Below are 17,883 nucleotides of genomic sequence, written 5' to 3' on the forward strand. Positions count from 1 at the left end.
ATGAAAAATAATTGTAACTACATGAGGGGAGGGATGTTAAATAAAGATACTGTGGTGATCACTTTGCAGTTTATCCACATATCAAGTCATTATGTTATACACTTTAATACAATGTTATAGCTCAGTGATATCTCAGTAAAACAGAGAAAAAAAAAAAAAACCGCTAAATGACATTCCAGAATGGCTGCACCACTTTCTGTCCCACCACCCAAGGCTGAGCGGTCCAGTCCGTGCACATCCTTATCAGGTGATGCCACGACTCTGTTTTACCCGATCTAGTAGGTGTGGGACGATGCGCGTCATCCTGGCTGACACTGGCATTTCGCTAACAGCTAGTGGTAATGGGCATTTCCTCCTGTGCTCATTGCTGTCTGCGTGTCTTCCTCGGTGAAGATAAGAAGTTTCCAGCACTCCCCTTTGTGCCCACGATGCGCGTGTGTCAGGAGCTATTTCAGCGTCAAACAGGAGGGCGGCTGCCCTTGTCTGTGTTCTGTCCGGGGCTCACTCACAGACCCCAAGCTGACCACGGCTCATTTATGCGATCTGCCTGTGAACGGGGGACGGTCGGCAGTGCCGTTCGATCGAGAAGCGTAGCAAGTCTCCTTTCTCTCTGAATCTTCGTCGGGACCCTTGAGGCTACTTTGAGGAGCTCCTCAGAACCACTGTGCACTGCGGTCGTCTCTGCTGCAGAGAGACTGTCTCTGCATCTCTGCAGTCGCGGGCTCTCCTTTGCACTTAGTGACAGGAGGCACTGAGCTTGATATCCTAACCACGTGCCTTTTTTTATCCTGAACATGAACGTATAACTGGTTATTTGTTATTAACCCCCTGGTGACATATCCAGGAATCAGAATGTCAGCAAAAACTCCAGATCTGCGGGCAGCAAGGAGAGTCAGGGGAAGACTGTGTCATCGCCAGGTGTCTGTCACACAGTCTCTATCCCCTTCCCGGATCCTGGAAATGGAGCCATAAGAGAACGAGGGGGTCTGGGGGGCAGTCAACTGGGTCATCAAGACACCAGGGAGCTGGAATGGAGGCAGCAGAGGGCACCGGTTTCTCTTGCAGGTTTGTCACATCATAATCATCTGTCTGTCCCTGTTGAGCAAAACATTTGTGAGTTCATGTGACCCTGACCCTAAATGTGTGCCCCGGGGCAGGAGGGTTCCTGGAATATGAGGCAAGGGAGGAAAGATGGAAAGCTGGTGAAGGCTGTGCAGGTGAACAAGGTCAGAGCCGAATAGCACTGGGTCCTGAAGATTTGAGACCAGATTTGTCCTGTGTATCCTACGCTTTAGAGATGAATCCTGAACACTAAAAGCCTCTAGGGCAGGGCTTCATAATCTGCAGTCCACTGACCACTTGGGTTCACGGATACACTTCAGGCAGCCTTTATTAGTCAGGGTTCTCCAGAGAAGCAGAACCAACAGGATGTATATAGAGAGAATGAGATTTATGATAAAGAATTTGTTCCCATGATCCTGAGGGCTGAGAAGTCCCAAGATCTGCAGTCAGCAAGTCAACAAGCTGGAGACACAAAAGAAACCCAAGGTGAAGTCCAGAGGGAGCACCTAAGGACCAGGTGTTAGACCTGCATCACCAATGGTCCAAGTTCCAGGCAGGCCCCAAGCCCAAGATGAGCCAAAGTTTCAGTTCCAGTCCAAGGTCAGGAAAAGACCATTGTCCCAACTGGAAGTCAGTCAGAGTTCTCCACTACTCAGAAGAGGGTCGTGGTTTTGTTTTGTTTTGTTTTTATCTGTATAGGCCCTCAGCTGGCTGGATGAGGACTGCCCACATTAGGGAGGACAAACTGCCTTACTTCGTTTACCAGTTCAAATGTTAATCTCACTCCAAATCATTCTCACAGACACGTGTGGATGTGTGAACATGTGTTTGAGTATTTTCTGACCTAGTCAGGTTGACACAGAAATTTAACCATCACAACTCAAGTCCTCATCCACTTGGCATAGGTACACATCCTCTCAAACCATAATTTCCAATTAAAGACAGTAACAAGGTCAGAATTCTGCCTAACATGATCCAACTAAGCTGACACAACCAAGAATGCACTAAGGCCTTGACCCAAAGAAGAAATAAGGTTCCTGAGTGGTATTTATTCCTCTTCTTTATACCCCATAACTAAAATACGATGTCATAAAATCAACAATACCTAAATACTATGACACAAAGTTAGTACACCTTATGTTACACGGTAAAGAAATAAGAGAGGGAGAAAGACAAAGATATTTTGCACACAAACACATACGTATTCGTGACAGAATAGGAAGGAAATGCTCATGATGATGGCAACTCTCATTTCTGGAACCGGTTACGTGGTCTGACATATCTGGTATTTACAAGTGCTTCCTTCCACAAGCTCCATCCCCTTCCCCGGTACTGGAGATGGACCATTCTGCATCCTCGTGGACCTCAGCAAACACCTCAGCTGGTCATGATTCTTTACCAGGTGTGGTGACCCAAAATTTCATCTCTTCAGGGTCTTGGGCCATTACCAGTCTGCTGGAGTGGGTCGCTGTAATTTTCTGTTGACCTTAATCACAGATGCCCTCAGGTATCTCTTGTATTCCAAACATACTCTCCTTTACCTTCGTTGTGGAGTAGCAGTCCATTTCGTCTTGGTAGTAAGGATCAGTCACCACAGCCAGCACCATAACTTCCTTCTTTGCCTGTTGACTTAAAGGTGCGAAGAACGTATGTGGCTAGGCAGCAGTCTTAACTTCCAGGTCAATGGAATCATTGTGTATATTCTGGTGGAAGCATTTCTCCTTCTGGAACTAGGACATCCAAGGCAGAAGAAAATAAGTTGATAAGAACAGGAAGCATAAATTTTATTAGTGGACTACTGGGGTAGTGGTGAGTAGTGACACTCCCGTGTCCACCGCTGAATTCTGGAACCTTTGAATTTTGGTTATTGGAGAAATAGCACCATACTGAATGCCGGTTCAGTCCACATACAGCCTCCTAGACAGCCTTGCCTTAGTCCTGTGAGATACTGCCACCAAGCTGGTGCTGTTACTCGAGTCTTCAAAGTCCATTCCACCATTCTATCCAGCCAGCTGTTTTGCATGTTAGGGAACATAATAGGACCAGTGAATTCCATGAGCATGGGACAATTGTTGCACTTCATTGGCTGTAAAGGGAAAGTCCTTGAACATAGCAAGGATTCCACAATAGAAAAAGCATTCTGTAGTGCATGGATGGTAGTTTTGGCAAAAGCATTGTATGCAGGAAAGGCAGGTGTGTACCTAGACTGTCCATTTCAGGAAGAGCAAAAGGCTTCCCCTTCCAGGATGGAAGTCGACCGATGTAATCAACCTGCACCAGGTAGCTTGCTTATCACTCTGGAGAACGGTGTCCCGGGCCCATTGTCGATCTTTGATGCTGGCAGATGGGGCACTAAACAGTGGCCATTACCAGGGTACCCTTGTGAATAGAAGTCTGTGTTGCTGAGCCCATGCATAACCTCCAACCCTGCCACCATGGCCACCTGGTCCACGAACCCATCAGGCCGTGGGAGGGCTGTGCAAAGAGGCTGACTGCTACGCACAAAATGGGTCATTCTACCCACTTGATTACTAAAATCCTCCTCTGCTGAGCTCTCCCCTTGGCCAGCATTCACACAGTACACAAATATCTTCATACCTTCTACCCATTCAGAAAGCTTTTTTCACATACTTTCCCCCCAAATTTCCCTGGACCAGCTATCCGGTCACGGTCCTCCCAAGTCTTTAGTCGTCCTGCCAAACCATGGGACACAGCTCGTGAATCAGAATATAATACCATGTCTGGCCATATCGCCTTCCAAGCCACGTGAACCACCAGCTGTGCAACTAGAAGTTCTGCCCCTGGGGAGACTCTCCCTTTTCCACTCTCTTTTAGAGATGTCCCAGATAGGACTGTAGGGGTGCAGCGGTCCACTTTCAGGCGAACCCCGGCCGTTGTGCAGAGCCACCTGTAAACCAGGCTTGAGTCTTATCTTTCTTTGTCAATCGACTGCAGAGAACTCCCAGTGAGGCCATAGGAGCAGGTTGAGGGAGACAAGGCAAGGCTGGGAGCCATGACATTTGGGCTGCTCCCTAAGGTAAATTACTCACACCTTCAGGGCCTGCATAGGACTAATTGCGCACATACCGCTTCCATCTGATGAAGGAGTGCTGCTGTGCATGTCCAACTTTATGGCTTGGTGCATCAGATAACATCCATGCATGATGGGCCACCCAAGTCGCACTGTAACCTGATGACCTGGGGTTAATTGTTCAGTCTCTATGAAGACTCAGGAACAGGCAAAGACCTCTTTCTCAAAAGGAGTATAGAGCTTTCCCCCGAAATCCTCAGTGTCTGTGCTGTGACTCCTCTACAGGGGCCTGCCAAAGGCTCCAATCTGCCGCTGCCCTTCGAGCACCACTGAACGTGACTGAGTGGCAGAGGAGCCACACAGCTCTTGCTCCTGGGGCAGAGCTCCTCTGTTCCTGACCCTCACTCAAAACCAGCCTTATTTTTGGTTACTCAGGAAATAGGTGGGACATGACATTCACAGGAGGACTATGTTGTTTCCAAGATATGTTTTGATGCCAAAACCCAAAGGAGACCTTGTATCTCTTTTTTGGTTTGGGGGGCGAGGGGGAGCAAATGCGAGATACCATATCCTTCTCCTTAGAAGAGATCTCTTGACCAACCCCAGACCATTGGGTCCCTAGAAGTTTCTCAGAAATAGAAGGCCCTTGAATTTTCGTCTGATTTATTTCTCGCCCTCTAACACAAAAATGTCTTGCCAACAAGTCTCGGGTCATTGTTATTTCTTGCTCACTAGATCCAATCAGCATAAAGTCATCAATATAGTAAACCACTGTAATATCTTCTGGAAGGGAGGGGCAATCATGGTCCCTGTGAACTAAATTATGACATAGGGCTGGAGAGTTGATATATCCCTGACATAGACCAGGGAAAGTGTGCTGCTGGCTTTGCCAGCTGAGGAGTAGACTTTTGGCTTTATTGGCATTTTCTTTAATAAAACAGAAAACTGGGCCATATTCTTCAGGTTGTGGAGGGTTTCTGACCTTTCCATGGACCCTATCTGAGGTATGGAAGTGATGGCCTTGCCACCTGAAAGCAAGCTGTTTCTGGTTGGTCTTATGGCAGACATGGAGAAAGAGGCATTTGCAGAGACCAAAGATATACACCTGTTCCAGGGGTGTGTTAATTTCTTTAAGCACAGCATCCACATCTGGTCCAACACTGTGATTGAAATGACCACCTGCTTAAGCTTATGATGATCCACTGTGAGTCTCCAGGGTCAATCTGTCTTCTGCACAGGCCAAATGGGAGAGGTGAATGGGGATGCGGAGACCTTCACCACTCCTGTGTCATTCAAGGCCTTGATGGTGGCACTAATATCAGCACATTCTCCAGGAATGTGGCATCGCTTCTGGATTAGTACTTTCCTGGGGAGAGATAGTGCTAGTGGCTTCTGCATCGCTTTCCCACCGTAATATCCCTCACTTCGTAGGTCAGGGAAGCAATACGAGGATTCTGCCAGACACAAGGCTCAGTTTATCTATTCCGATTATGCATTCCAGAACAGGATAGGGTTGGGGACCCACTGGGCCCACTGGAAGATGGATTTGTCCTAAAACTCCATCGATGACTTGGTTTCCGTAAGCCTACACTCTGGTGGACAACAGTGACATTTTGGGTCTCTTGGAATCAGTGTTGATTAGGAGCGAGTGTCTGATGATTTCCAATGTGGTTACCCTGATCAAAGTCAAAGGTACCTTTAGGAAAGGCTGGAGAAAGATTAACAGGAATAATCTTTGCTTGTTACCAGGATCCTTCCTCAAGGGGAACTGGACTCTCCTTCATTCAAGGGTCCTGGGTCTATAAACTTGCTGAAGTCTGGGAATTGATGAAGGGATGCGATTCTCTTTTATGACTCAGGTTAGACTATTGTTCATTCTACCTGGAACTTCTTTTTTTTTTTTTTTTTTTTTTTAATTGGGGCTTGAACCCTTTTTTTTTTTTAAGATTTTTTAATTATTTATTTGACAGACAGAGATCACAAGTCGACAGAGAGGCAGGCAGAGAGAGAGGGGGAAGCAGGCTCCCTGCTAAGCAGAGAGCCCGATGTGGGGCTTGATCCCAGGACCCCAAGATCATGACCTGAGCTGAAGGCAGAAGCTTAACCCACTGAGCCACCCAGGTGCCCCCTACCTGGAACTTCTATGCTTAGTTAAAATTTAGCAGGCTTCCTTGCACCAGTTAGAATGGCCAAGATTAGCAAGACAGGAAACAACGTGTGTTGGAGAGGATGTGGAGAAAGGGGAACCCTCTTACACTGTTGGTGGGAATGCAAACTGGTGCAGCCACTTTGGAGAACAGTGTGGAGATTCCTCAGGAAATTAAAAATAGAGCTTCCCTATGACCCTGCAATTGCACTACTGGGTATTTACCCCAAAGATACAGATGTAGGGAAAAGAAGGGCCATCTGTACCCCAATGTTTATAGCAGCAATGGCCACGGTCACCAAACTGGAAAGAACCAAGATGCCCTTCAATGGACGAATGGATAAGGAAGATGTGGTCCATATACACTATGGAGTATTATGCCTCCATCAGAAAGGACGAATACCCAACTTTTGTAGCAACATGGATGGGACGGAAGAGATTATGTTGAGTGAAATAAATCAAGCAGAGAGAGTCAATTATCATATGGTTTCACTTATTTGTGGAACATAACAAATAACACGGAGGACATAGGGAGATGGAGAGGAGAAGGGAGTTGAGGGAAATTGGAAGGGGAGGTGAACCATGAGAGACTATGGACTCTGAAAAACAACCTGCGGGTTTTGAAGGGGCGGGGGATGGGAGGTTGGGGGAGCCAGGTGGTGGGTATTATGGAGGGCACGTGTTGCATGGAGCACTGGGTGTGGTGCATAAACAATGAGTTCTGTTATGCTGAAAAGAAATTTTAAAAAATCACAAAAAAAAAATTTAGCAGGCTTCCTATTTATTTCACATCCAGGAACACTGTGACCAACCAGCCAGCGCCACAGGTCTTCATGAGTCCGACTATTCTGACGGGTGCTTTGACCCTGCTGACCATTACAGTGGGCATGCCCTCCCTGCCTAGGGCTGTTGAGTGCAGCACTTGGCCCCTCACAAATTCATTTCTCACAGAGTGGTGCAAAGTATGTCTTCTGCATCCACCCAGCATGTGTGAGACAATGACAAGTTGCAGTGACAAGTCCAATCTGACATCCCAATTGCCCTTGCCTGTAAATCCTTTCCTCTACGTTAAACCAGGGCACGCCTGGCATTGCCAGCTGGCTCTCAGTGGACCACCTTTTGGTTCATGTTTCACGACCAACCAACCACACCATTAGACCCTTTCTGAGTCCCCAGGATGCAGCATTAAATGCAGAACCTCTTCTTAGGGAGCCCCTATCTACCAATCCATTCTAATCCAAGTTCATGTTCTCCTTCCCCCTGTCTCATACCTTAACATCCAGTCTCATGCATGTTCCCCAGAGCTGTCTGTATAAGTTAGAAAACTCAAATAGTTCCTTTGGAGTGTAGTGTACTTCCGCGTGGGTCTCATTTTGAACCTCAGCTCTAGGGGCCTGCTGAGAACTGAGTTTAGCTTTAGCAAGGAGGGGAGGTTGGGGTCCTGTCTTTGTCCACGTGGGCTGCCTTAACAAAATACCATAGACTGGGGGCCTTAAAGAACAGAAATTTATCTCTCACAGTTCTGGAGGCTGGGAGTTCAAGATCAATGTGATGGTTGATTAGGTTTCTGGTGAAAGATCCCTTTCTCTCTTGCACATGGCCACCTTCCTGTCATGTCTTAAAAATGGACTTTCCTTGTGTGCATGGGGGAGAGACAGAGATCAGTTTCTCTATATCTTCTTATAATGTCACTAGTCTTATTAGATTAGGCCCTCCGCCCCCCCCATGATCTCATTTAACATTAATTACCTCATAAATGCTCTATATCCAAACACAGTTACACTGAGAGTTAGAACTTTCATACTGAATTGTGGGTGGTACACCATTCACGGAGAGGCTAAGACTCTATAAAAGGGAAAACATCTTTCTTTTTTTTCTAAACTTTAACCAAAAATTTGCATTCTTTTCAAGTATGTATGTCACTAACAGACAGGATATTAGCAGTACTCGTGACCTTGTCATCATGAGAAATCAGTTGTTTCGTATCACATTACAGTCGGTCCATTTGTCTTAGGAAATCGCTTACGCTTGTCACTATTTCAAAATTATAGCATTCGAAGATCCACCACTGTAGACACACATATTATCATGTTACCAATATATTTGTATTTTGGTAAATGTGTTTCAATAACCGATCACCTTGTAATTTCATGTATTGCAAACATTTAACAGCATTATCATGAGACAGGGTCTGTGGGCATCATCAGCTTGCCAGAGGTGCCAGGGCTGAACGTCTCCCATATAGGGAAACCTGTGTATTTAGGTTTTTGGACTCCGGGTTGTGCTCCACTGGTTACGAGTTCTTCACGATCACCCAGGATTGTCTCAGAGGTGAGAGGTGGACAGCTGAGCTGACATGTCAACCAGGAGGTCCCTTTGACAAGAAAGGACTTTAGTGACCAGGCTGTTAAACACAAACTTGTAGGGCACTATGCAATCACGGCCAAGAATTCTGCAACTACACTGAGGATTATTGAAGCCTTGAAAAGAGGGCTAAGTTTGACCAATCTTTAGCTAGAATTATTAGCAACCATGCTTTGTGGCATCATTTTACATTCACCTCACTTAACGGAAACTTGTCCTAAAATTAACAGGTGATTATTTTCTGGATTGTGAATCAAAGGTTAAAATGTGTCCTCTTTTGAACAGATACTTTCAAAAATGGCCACTAAACACATAAAAAGTTACCCAATATCATTAGTCATTAAAGAAATACAGACTAAAATCACACTGAGAGCCCTCATTCTACCTACTAAGATAGCTAACATTAAAGGACTGACAAGATCAGATGGTGAGGATACAGAGAAACTGGAAATCTTACGTTGCTGGTGGGAGTTAAAAACAATACATCCACGGGGCGCCTGGGTGGCTCAGTGGGTTAAACCTCTGCCTTCGACTCAGGTCATGATCTCAGGGTCCTGGGATTGAGCCCCACATTGGACTTTCTGCTCAGCAGAGAGTCTCTCTCTACCTGCCTCTCTGCCTACTTGTGATCTCTGTCTGTCAAATAAATAAATAAAATCTTTAAAAATAAAACAACAACAACAACATCAAAACGATACGTCCACTTTGGAACACCGGCTGTTTCTTAGAAAATTAAATCATAGGTGTCCCTCATGACTGAGCAATTCACTCCTGGGTATTTCCTCAAGAGAAATGAAAGCAGGTTTCCACGGAACAGATTACTCTAGAACGTTAATAGCAGCTTTATTTGTAAGCGCCAAAAGGAGGAAAGAATCCCAATGGCCATCAACAGGAGAACGCCCGGATGAGTGTGGATATCCGTGCCCTGGAGAACCATCCAGCCACGAGGAGAGGGAACAGCTGACAAGGGCAACACTGTGGGTCAGTCTCATTGACGTTATGTTGAGTGTGAGCGCAAGACACACACAAGAGAGCCTACAGCGTGATTCCACTGATGGGAATGACTAAACGTGCTCCAGAGATCTGTGGTGAAAGAACCCAGCAGTGCTCACCTCGGAAGGTGTGGTAGGTGGACATGGACTGGAGGAGCAGCTCGATGGATGGTGCTGGATGGCTTGGACGTTCTACCTTCTGAGCTTGATGTTGTTCACACACGTATATGTGTTTATTAAGACTCATCCATGTATAACATAGACCATTAAACGTGTACCACAACTAAAACAGAATGGCACCTGGATTCTCCCATAGAGTAAACATATGGGAACATTTCTCATGCTAAATTTTTTTTTCTCTCTGTAAAATTAGAATTAATATCCATGCAGAAATAAAAGACGTATCTATCTGGTCATTATGGCCAGAGTGTCAGCCCCGAAAATGTGCCCGATGGACAGGGGAAAAGAGAAGTGCTAGGTAGGGGAAGGGAGGAGTGCAGGAGGAAGGGGCATTCTCCGGGAAACCTGCCCCAACTTAGAAGAAAGGATCAAATCAAAGAGGACACAGGATGATGTATGGAAGGTTGTTGAGATGGGTCAGAAAGAAATCGCTTTATGTCGCTAAAAATGAAAACTGGTATTAATTTTCTGCAGGAGAAATAGTCCTAGGCATATTTTTAAGATATATTTTGCCCAAGAAATTTCCCCTATCAGGTGAGAGTTATTTTCCCCTATGGAAAAATGTTTTGTTTGTGTTGTCTTCTTAATTTAGTCTTCCAAGGTTTAGAACATCTAAAGCTGACTGATTTAGCATGTAAAATATTAAAAAAAAAATAATAATGGAATCCTATAAAAGTCTCAGTATGAAGTGTTTCTGGAATGCAAGGAGGAATTCACACTTCTCCTCCAGGGAACCACAGAGTTGACTGGGGCCAGAGGCAATTCTGATATTTCCATAAACTGCCAAACAAAACAATGACATTCCACCATTCGGCCCTGATCCGTAGGTGTGGATGCGAAATAGCATTCATTCATTCAACAAATATTTATGTAAGACTCATTATATGCCATGTGAGTGGCGGACACAATGGTTCCAGGCAAAGGCAGACAATAATCAAATGAATAAATATGTAGCCATTCAGGCCACTGATTGAGGAATTAAACAATTCTGGGTTCAAATCTTGATTCTGCTCCTTAACAGCCATATGACCGTGGGTAAGACTCTTCACCTCCCAGAGACTCCATTTATTTCCTCTGTCAAAGGAGCTTAAAAATGCCTACTTCTGAGGCGATGGTGAGGGTCGTAGAGGATACGTTATACCTTGGTGATCACACAGTGCCTAGCATGTGGCTACTACTGTTATTCCTAATGATGTTCTGGAATTTATGAGGGCCCTTAAACCATCAAAACACCCTAGCTGGGGTCATACTTTAGATCAATTACTGAAGATTATAGAATTATCAGACAACACAGAAAAATAATGGAACATGTGACAAGGCCTTGAGGTCTGGGGACGGCCTAGCACGTGAGGTCACAGGACCAGCAGAGATGGACAGAGGATTAAGAACACGAGACCACAACTCTCAGCTGGAGCCTCATGGGTGCTCTGTGCTCAAAGTCCGATGTGGAGTCAAGAACCAAGGTGACCTTGGAGTCTCTCAACCAAACAAGCTGCCGTCATCATGGCTTCGCCCCCGGCTTCCCCTGCCTGCTGAGCTCCCCAATGCACACGATGCACTGAAATAGGTCGTGTGGGGGCAGACTGTTGGCAGAAGGCAATGCTGTGTCCAGGCCTTGCCTGGGTGAACTCTGCTAATCCGTGCTCCGTCGGGGAAGCTGGTGTTCTTCCCGCTCTTCTCTTGCACGTTCCCAGGAAACCAAGCCAAAAGCAACTTTGGAGACCTCCAGTGGCTTCACTCTCCAAATGGTCCTGGCATATTGGACTTGCCAGAACACATGACTTAAATGATTACCTTAAAACGTCAGTCTCTATGCCCTGGGCCTATCCATAATCTAAAGGGAATGCGGCGGTTTGTTGTAAAGGTGAAGAGTGTGAATGTTTCATACCAGAGGAACAATGAACCAAACCAGTTACCTGGCTCGTGAGTAACAGTGTCACACTTTCCCGTGTCATGCTCCTGGGGATGGGACAATCATGCACCATTGCTCTCACTTGTCTCCTCGCCTTAGAGTCTTCATGAACAACTTAGTAGTCGCTGAGTTTAAGGATTCTCAGAGGATGATGGCCATTGTCCTTCCAGCAGTTTCTTCTGTTCCTTTTTCTTATTTTTTTTTAAACAAAACAAGTGATCATTATGAAAACTTTAGAAAGTATAGATAAGTAAAATGGAAAAAAACATGCAGCCAACCTCCCATCCACCTCCTTGTGGGCTCTTGAAGACAGTGGACAGCTGGGACATAGTCACAAACACTCTGCTTTGGGTGATGGCCTTTGTGCACCATAACAGCCCTTATCCCGTGTTCCAGATGAAAGAACCAAAGCTTAGAGAGGCCTGGCAGTTTTCCCAGCTGGGAAGCAGGGAGCCAGGGTTTGATCTCAGGAGCTGTTACTCCAGACAAGGCAGCACACAGGGCTGGACCAGACCTGGGATGGAAGCCTGGCCATCAGCAAAGATCACTAAAGAGAACTGCAGAGGACAACAGCTAATGTTTCATGCTTTCATCCTGGGGACAGCAACCAAGGGAACACACTCCTTCCTGGGGCCCCACGTCATGACCCCAGGCACCATTGCCAACCCTCTGCCACTGTGTCCACTTCAACATTTCTGGAAAGTGCTTCCTGTGCTCTGTGTGCACTGATTTCTGGGGAGACTGGGGATTCCATCTCTCTTCTCCGTGCAGGAACCACCACCCCTGGCAGAAGACGCCCCACTCCTGAGTTATTTCCTCTAGAGCAGGCTGGGGTGCAGTTGGCAGGGCTGTGGGGAGACTGTATTTAGATGCTGAGGGGACCCTATAGCCGCCTGCAGACCTGTGCCATGTGCGAGGCAAGGGGAGTGATACTTTCTGAATATGTCTGAGTTCTTCTCCTGTTTGTGCTCCATTTCTAGGGACTTGTCCCCTCCTTAGCCAGGGACATCCTTGTCTCGTGGATCATCAGGATTTCAACAGCAGGAATGCAAAGAGAAGTAAGAGTCACTGCTCAGCACTTGACAACCCGGTTAGATTCCTGAGTCCGCAAGGACCCTGAAAGCCAAACTGTGAAGAAAAAAAAAAAGATTTCCTAATCCCAGGAAGAGAGAATTCCTCCCACTAGTCCACTGCCTGGAGGAGTGGGAGGAAGAAGGGAGGGAGTCTCCCCGACACTGAGAGAGGAGCAGGGGTTTCTCAAAGGCTGAGGGCCATAGCCTGCTCTAACTCAAGCTTTGTGAGGCTGGTCTGGGGGTGGGGGGAAAGCTCTGGAGGCTCCGGGGCTCCCCAAGCACAACCATTGGCAAGGAGGGGGGAGATCACACACCCTGGGGTGACGAAGGGCTGCAAAAACACAAATTGTTATAAAGCCCCAGGGCCCTTGCACAGCTGTGGGGAGAAGGAGAGTCTCCATGAATGAAAGAAACTAGAACTTGCTTTGGGCGGGCTCCTAGTCACAATTATTTTAGGAAGAATAAAGGAATATGACAGTCCTCGGTAGTATGGAGAGTAATTGTGCCCAAAGTCTGGATTACAGTCAAGGTTGAGTATGAAAAATGCTGATTAGCTCACAAAAATGGAAGGAAGTGGTGGAGGGTTGATGCACTCTGGAGAACTGAAGTTTATATGTTCTCCTTAGGCTTGTCCTATGATCCAGGGGAATCATCTTAACTTCCAGTCCTTCTCAGATGCTAGTAAGGATTAGGGTTAACAAACGCTAAAGTCAGAGTCTCTCTAATAGGTTAGGACATTTGTCTGCATCAGCCACGTGCCCTCAGATGTTAGTTTGTCAGTCCTGGCTGGGGAATTCCTTCCCCGCACCCCACTCTCCTCCACCTGAGCTGTGTGCACTCCTGCAGCAAAAGGCAGGAAGGTTCTAGGTTGAGGCCCCCTGATTTGCTTAGTACAGAGTTCACCGAACCCAAAATCCAAGACATCTGGGCATGAATCCAACCCAGGCCGTGCCAAACGGTGTTACTAGAATGGTCGGGCTTGGTGCCGACAATCACTTGTGCAGGAGAGGAGCCCGGCCCCAGGAGCACAGGGCTTGGGTTGGACGCAGGTGAGACGTGACCCCACGGCCCCTCCCCCAGGCACCTGGGGCAGTCTACACAGCACTCAAGCTGCTGCAGGTAAGACACTCAGCCCGCTCCACCCCTGCTTGCTGGAGGGCAGGGGGAGGATGGGGCGCCGGCAGAAGGTCCTGGCTGGTTGGTCACACTCACAGACCGAGGACATGGACAACGGGAATATCCCAGGGGAAGGAGAGCGGGAACGCTTATTCTCAAATGCACTTGTTTCTCTGATTATGAAAGTGGGACACGTGCAAACAGGAATGTAAGGCAGAACAACGTAGTCCGCTTTTCAGGGTATTTCCTCGCAGACTGTTAGTCCAGCCTGACAGAGGCTACGAGGTTGCAGAAGAACGAGCTTGTGTACTTGGCCCGTGAAGCCTGTGTCAGAGCGACCATGGTCAGGAAGAGACTTCCCTAGTGACCGTGGGCTCCTGCTGGCCGAGAGCAGACCAGATTGCGCATGACAGGTCTTCCTACACCGCCCCGAGTTTTCACCGTGAGACGGAAGAGTAGAACAGTCTTGTGTACAGCGCCGGGAAAATAATCATCTCGTGGGGAAGCAAGTCTTAGCGGGACATCATTCATCGTTGCTCACTGCTGACCCCTAGTGGTGGGAGCGGCAGGCCCTGTGGAGCAGCCCCCTGGGGACCCTGAGCAGAGACAGGGCGCCCCTGTGCTCCTCTCTGGGGACCGCAGGCCGCCTCCCCTGCAGCGCTCCTCCTGGACACAGGCTCCCCCTCTGCTCTGGGTATGTCCTTCTTGCTGCAGCCCCACAAGGCCACAGCCACGACCCTCCGCTGGCCGCAGAGCGAGTCTGGGTGTGGCCGCCATACAAGCCGCGTGGGGAAGACCCCACGGCCCCGAGCAGGTGCACACGGAGCAGCCGGGATCCACATGTGCCCCCGCTCCTGCGTCCTGCTGGTGGCTCGGCCCTTCTCCCCCTGCTCCTTCAGGAGCCGACAGCGCCAAGGGCCAGGCGTCTAAGGCAACCCCACAGCCTCTGTCTGAGTGATCTGTGTGTGCCCATGGGGGCCTCTCTCTCAGGGAAAGGAAACAGTGCTGGCCCTGGCCCTTCTTGTGGGGCTGGGGGTGGGGGGAACAGGGCTGTGGCCTGGGAGGGAGCAGAGCACGGCCCCCAGGCACAGCAGAGGCTCTGTGCACTGACAGAGCTGCTGTGTCCATAACCACACCTCCTTCCACCTCCTTCCTCAGAGCCCACAGTCAATCCAAGGAGCTTGTCCCCTCCTCCAACCCGGTCTCCCCCAGGCAGCCCTCCTAGCCTGCCCATCTCTCGCTCTCTGTCTCTCTTAGGGCCCCCAGATGTCTCCAGGGGACAGGCAAGGCCCTATAGTTTGCTTTGGGGTGAATCAGGGATCTTGTCAGTCACCACACCCCAACCAGGGATTCGTGCCAAACAGCCTAGATCCTTGCTGACATGGTGAGAAAAGGCCTCAGGGCAGTGGTTCCCATACCTCCCTGCACACTGGACCCCCAGGGTGTTTAAGAACTCCAGCGGGCTGCACGCGCCTACCCCCTTCTGGACGCTCTGCTTCCCTCAGTCTGGGTGTGACCTGGACACTGCGGTTGTAAGTGCTCCCCATGATTCCGACATGCAGCCAAGTTTGGGGACCACTGTCTTAGTTGGAAGAAGTCTGAGCCTTGACTAAAGTTGTCTGACTTCTGGCCACAACACTTCTGTTGGAGACCCAGGATCCGCTCGGTACGCAGGCAGAGGACCTTCAGTGACAAAGGTTTCTGTCCATCACGGAGCCTCTGCAGTGACAAGAAAACCACCAGCAACCAAATGCCCCCCGTTTGCCCAGCACTTTACAGTTTGCCAAACACTTAGCCCAAGGGGACACTCTTCAGGCTCCCAAAAGAAAGGCTTGCCAGTGTCATGGAAAGTTCGACCTTTGGCATCAGAAGGATGAGGTTTATGTCTTGAATCTTCCCTCCCACCAGCTGTGTGGTCAGTCACTGGGCCTCCTGGATCCTGGGCTTCTTCATCTGCAAGGCTGACACGGGGACCCTCACCACTCAGGCACTTGAGCGGATCAGAGAAAACCAAATGGGAAGAAGCAGCAAAGCGTCAGGCACAGAAAAAGCAAGCGGCGGTTATTATGAATAGAGCGCCGAGAATTTCCCAGAACTCGCTGGCTTTCTGTCAAGAGGGAACGGGCTGGGAGCTGGATGTTTGCATTCTGGCCTTGCCCGACCCTGTGCCCCTGAGCCAGGTGCTAACTCCCCGGAAGCTTGTCACAAGGAGCGGGAAGGACCTGCAGAGAAGGCCAAGACAATGGATTTGTGGGGAATTATAACTCATGTCATCTGGAGGAAACCACCAGAGTGAAATTCTTACTTTGGGGTGGGTAAGACTTCCCATCCTTGTGAAACATGAGAACCCCAAGCAGCTCATGCCATAGCCTCCTGGACCCTCCATTCATTATGAAATTTTAAAAAACCACCTCTACCCATTTCCTGACACCCTGGGGGGAGCCAGCCTCTATTAGACCCCCTCGTGTGGATCCTAAACACATTCCTGGGGAGAAGTCTGTGTCTGCACAGCAGGGGGGGTCCTTAAATTGCCTTGTCATTCCATACATTTGCACGTAGGCCAGATTCTCGACAGAAACACAGCCTTGTTTTCACCTCCACTCAGCTGACAGGTCTAGGATCATAATTTTAAAGGAAGTTTTCTAGGAAGCCGTGAGCTTCCTGTTCCAGAAACACAACCACAGCCCCTCCAGGGACAGCTCACCTCCTAAGGCCACAGTGAAACTCCGTCAGTGCAAGGTCCTGGGACCCTCAATGACAAGCCTTGTGGGACCTTTTTCTTAGTGTCACGGTGAAGGGCACTTGGGAACAGGCTCCTCATCCCCTCGGGGTGGCACTGCCCTTGGTACAAAACCCCCTCCTGGGCCGCCCTGTGGGGCCCGAGGTCTCCATATGGACTGGAGCTTCCCAGGGTCCGAAGCCTCTGTGGAATGTGCTGGAGGCCACCGTGGGAGTTCGACTGGCTCCAACTCTGGACGGCACATTTTGAAAAGGAATAAAACTATAGGTGGAGATTCAGGCAGACAGTTTGCAGAAGGGGTTAAATTACAACGTAGGAGTCCCTGAAGGGACAAAACCACATTTGGCCCCATCGATGTCCAGAGTCCACATGGGTTTTACTAAACCTTAATGGTGTGGCCCTAGAAAAGCCCCTCCAAAATGAGGGGCTGAGCTCGCTCTTCCTACATGCACAGCAGCGACGTGCCTGTCAGGCGGGAAACTTGAGAGTGTGGTCAGGAGAGCTGAGCTTCAAGAGGAAGGCCTTAGTGAAGGGGAAAAGATAGTTCAGTTTGGAAGATGGCAACGATCTGGGGACGGATGGTGTTGGATGGTGCCCAGCGCTGGGCGTGTGCTCGCTGCCCCTGTGCCGCACAGGGAAATGCGGCTCAAACGAACAGTGTTTTTTAATTTAAATAAAATTAAGGGGCGCCTGGGTGGCTCAGTCAGTTAAGCGACTGCCTTCAGCTCAGGTCATGATCTCAGGGTCCCCAGATTGAGCCCCGAATCAGGCTCCCTGCTCAGCAGGAAGCCTGCTTCTTCCTCTCCCTCTGCCTCTCCCCATGCTTGTGTGCTCACTCTATCTCTCTCTCAAATAAAATCTTCAAAAATGATAATAATTAATAAGTAAATACATTTAATTAACATATAGTATATTAGTAGTTTCAGAGGTAGAGTTCATGGATTCATCCATTCTATATAACGCCCAGTGCTCATCACATCACATGCTCTCCTTAATGTCCATCACCCAGTGACCCCATCCCCCTGCCCACCTTTCCTCCAGCAACCCTCAGTTTGTTTCCTATGATTAAGAGTCTCTTACGGTGTGTCTCCCTCTGTGATTTCGTCTTCTTTCATTTTTCTCTCCCTTCCTCTATGCTCCTCTGTTTTGTTTCTTAAATTCCACATATGAGTAAAATTGTTTTTCTCTGATCACCTTATTTCACTTAGCATAATGCCCTCTAGTTCCTTCCACATCCTAGCAAATGGCAAGATTTCATTTTTTGATG

The sequence above is a fragment of the Martes martes genome, assembly GCF_963455335.1.
Source record: "Martes martes genome assembly, chromosome: 12".
NCBI classification, from domain to species: Eukaryota; Metazoa; Chordata; class Mammalia; order Carnivora; family Mustelidae; genus Martes; species Martes martes.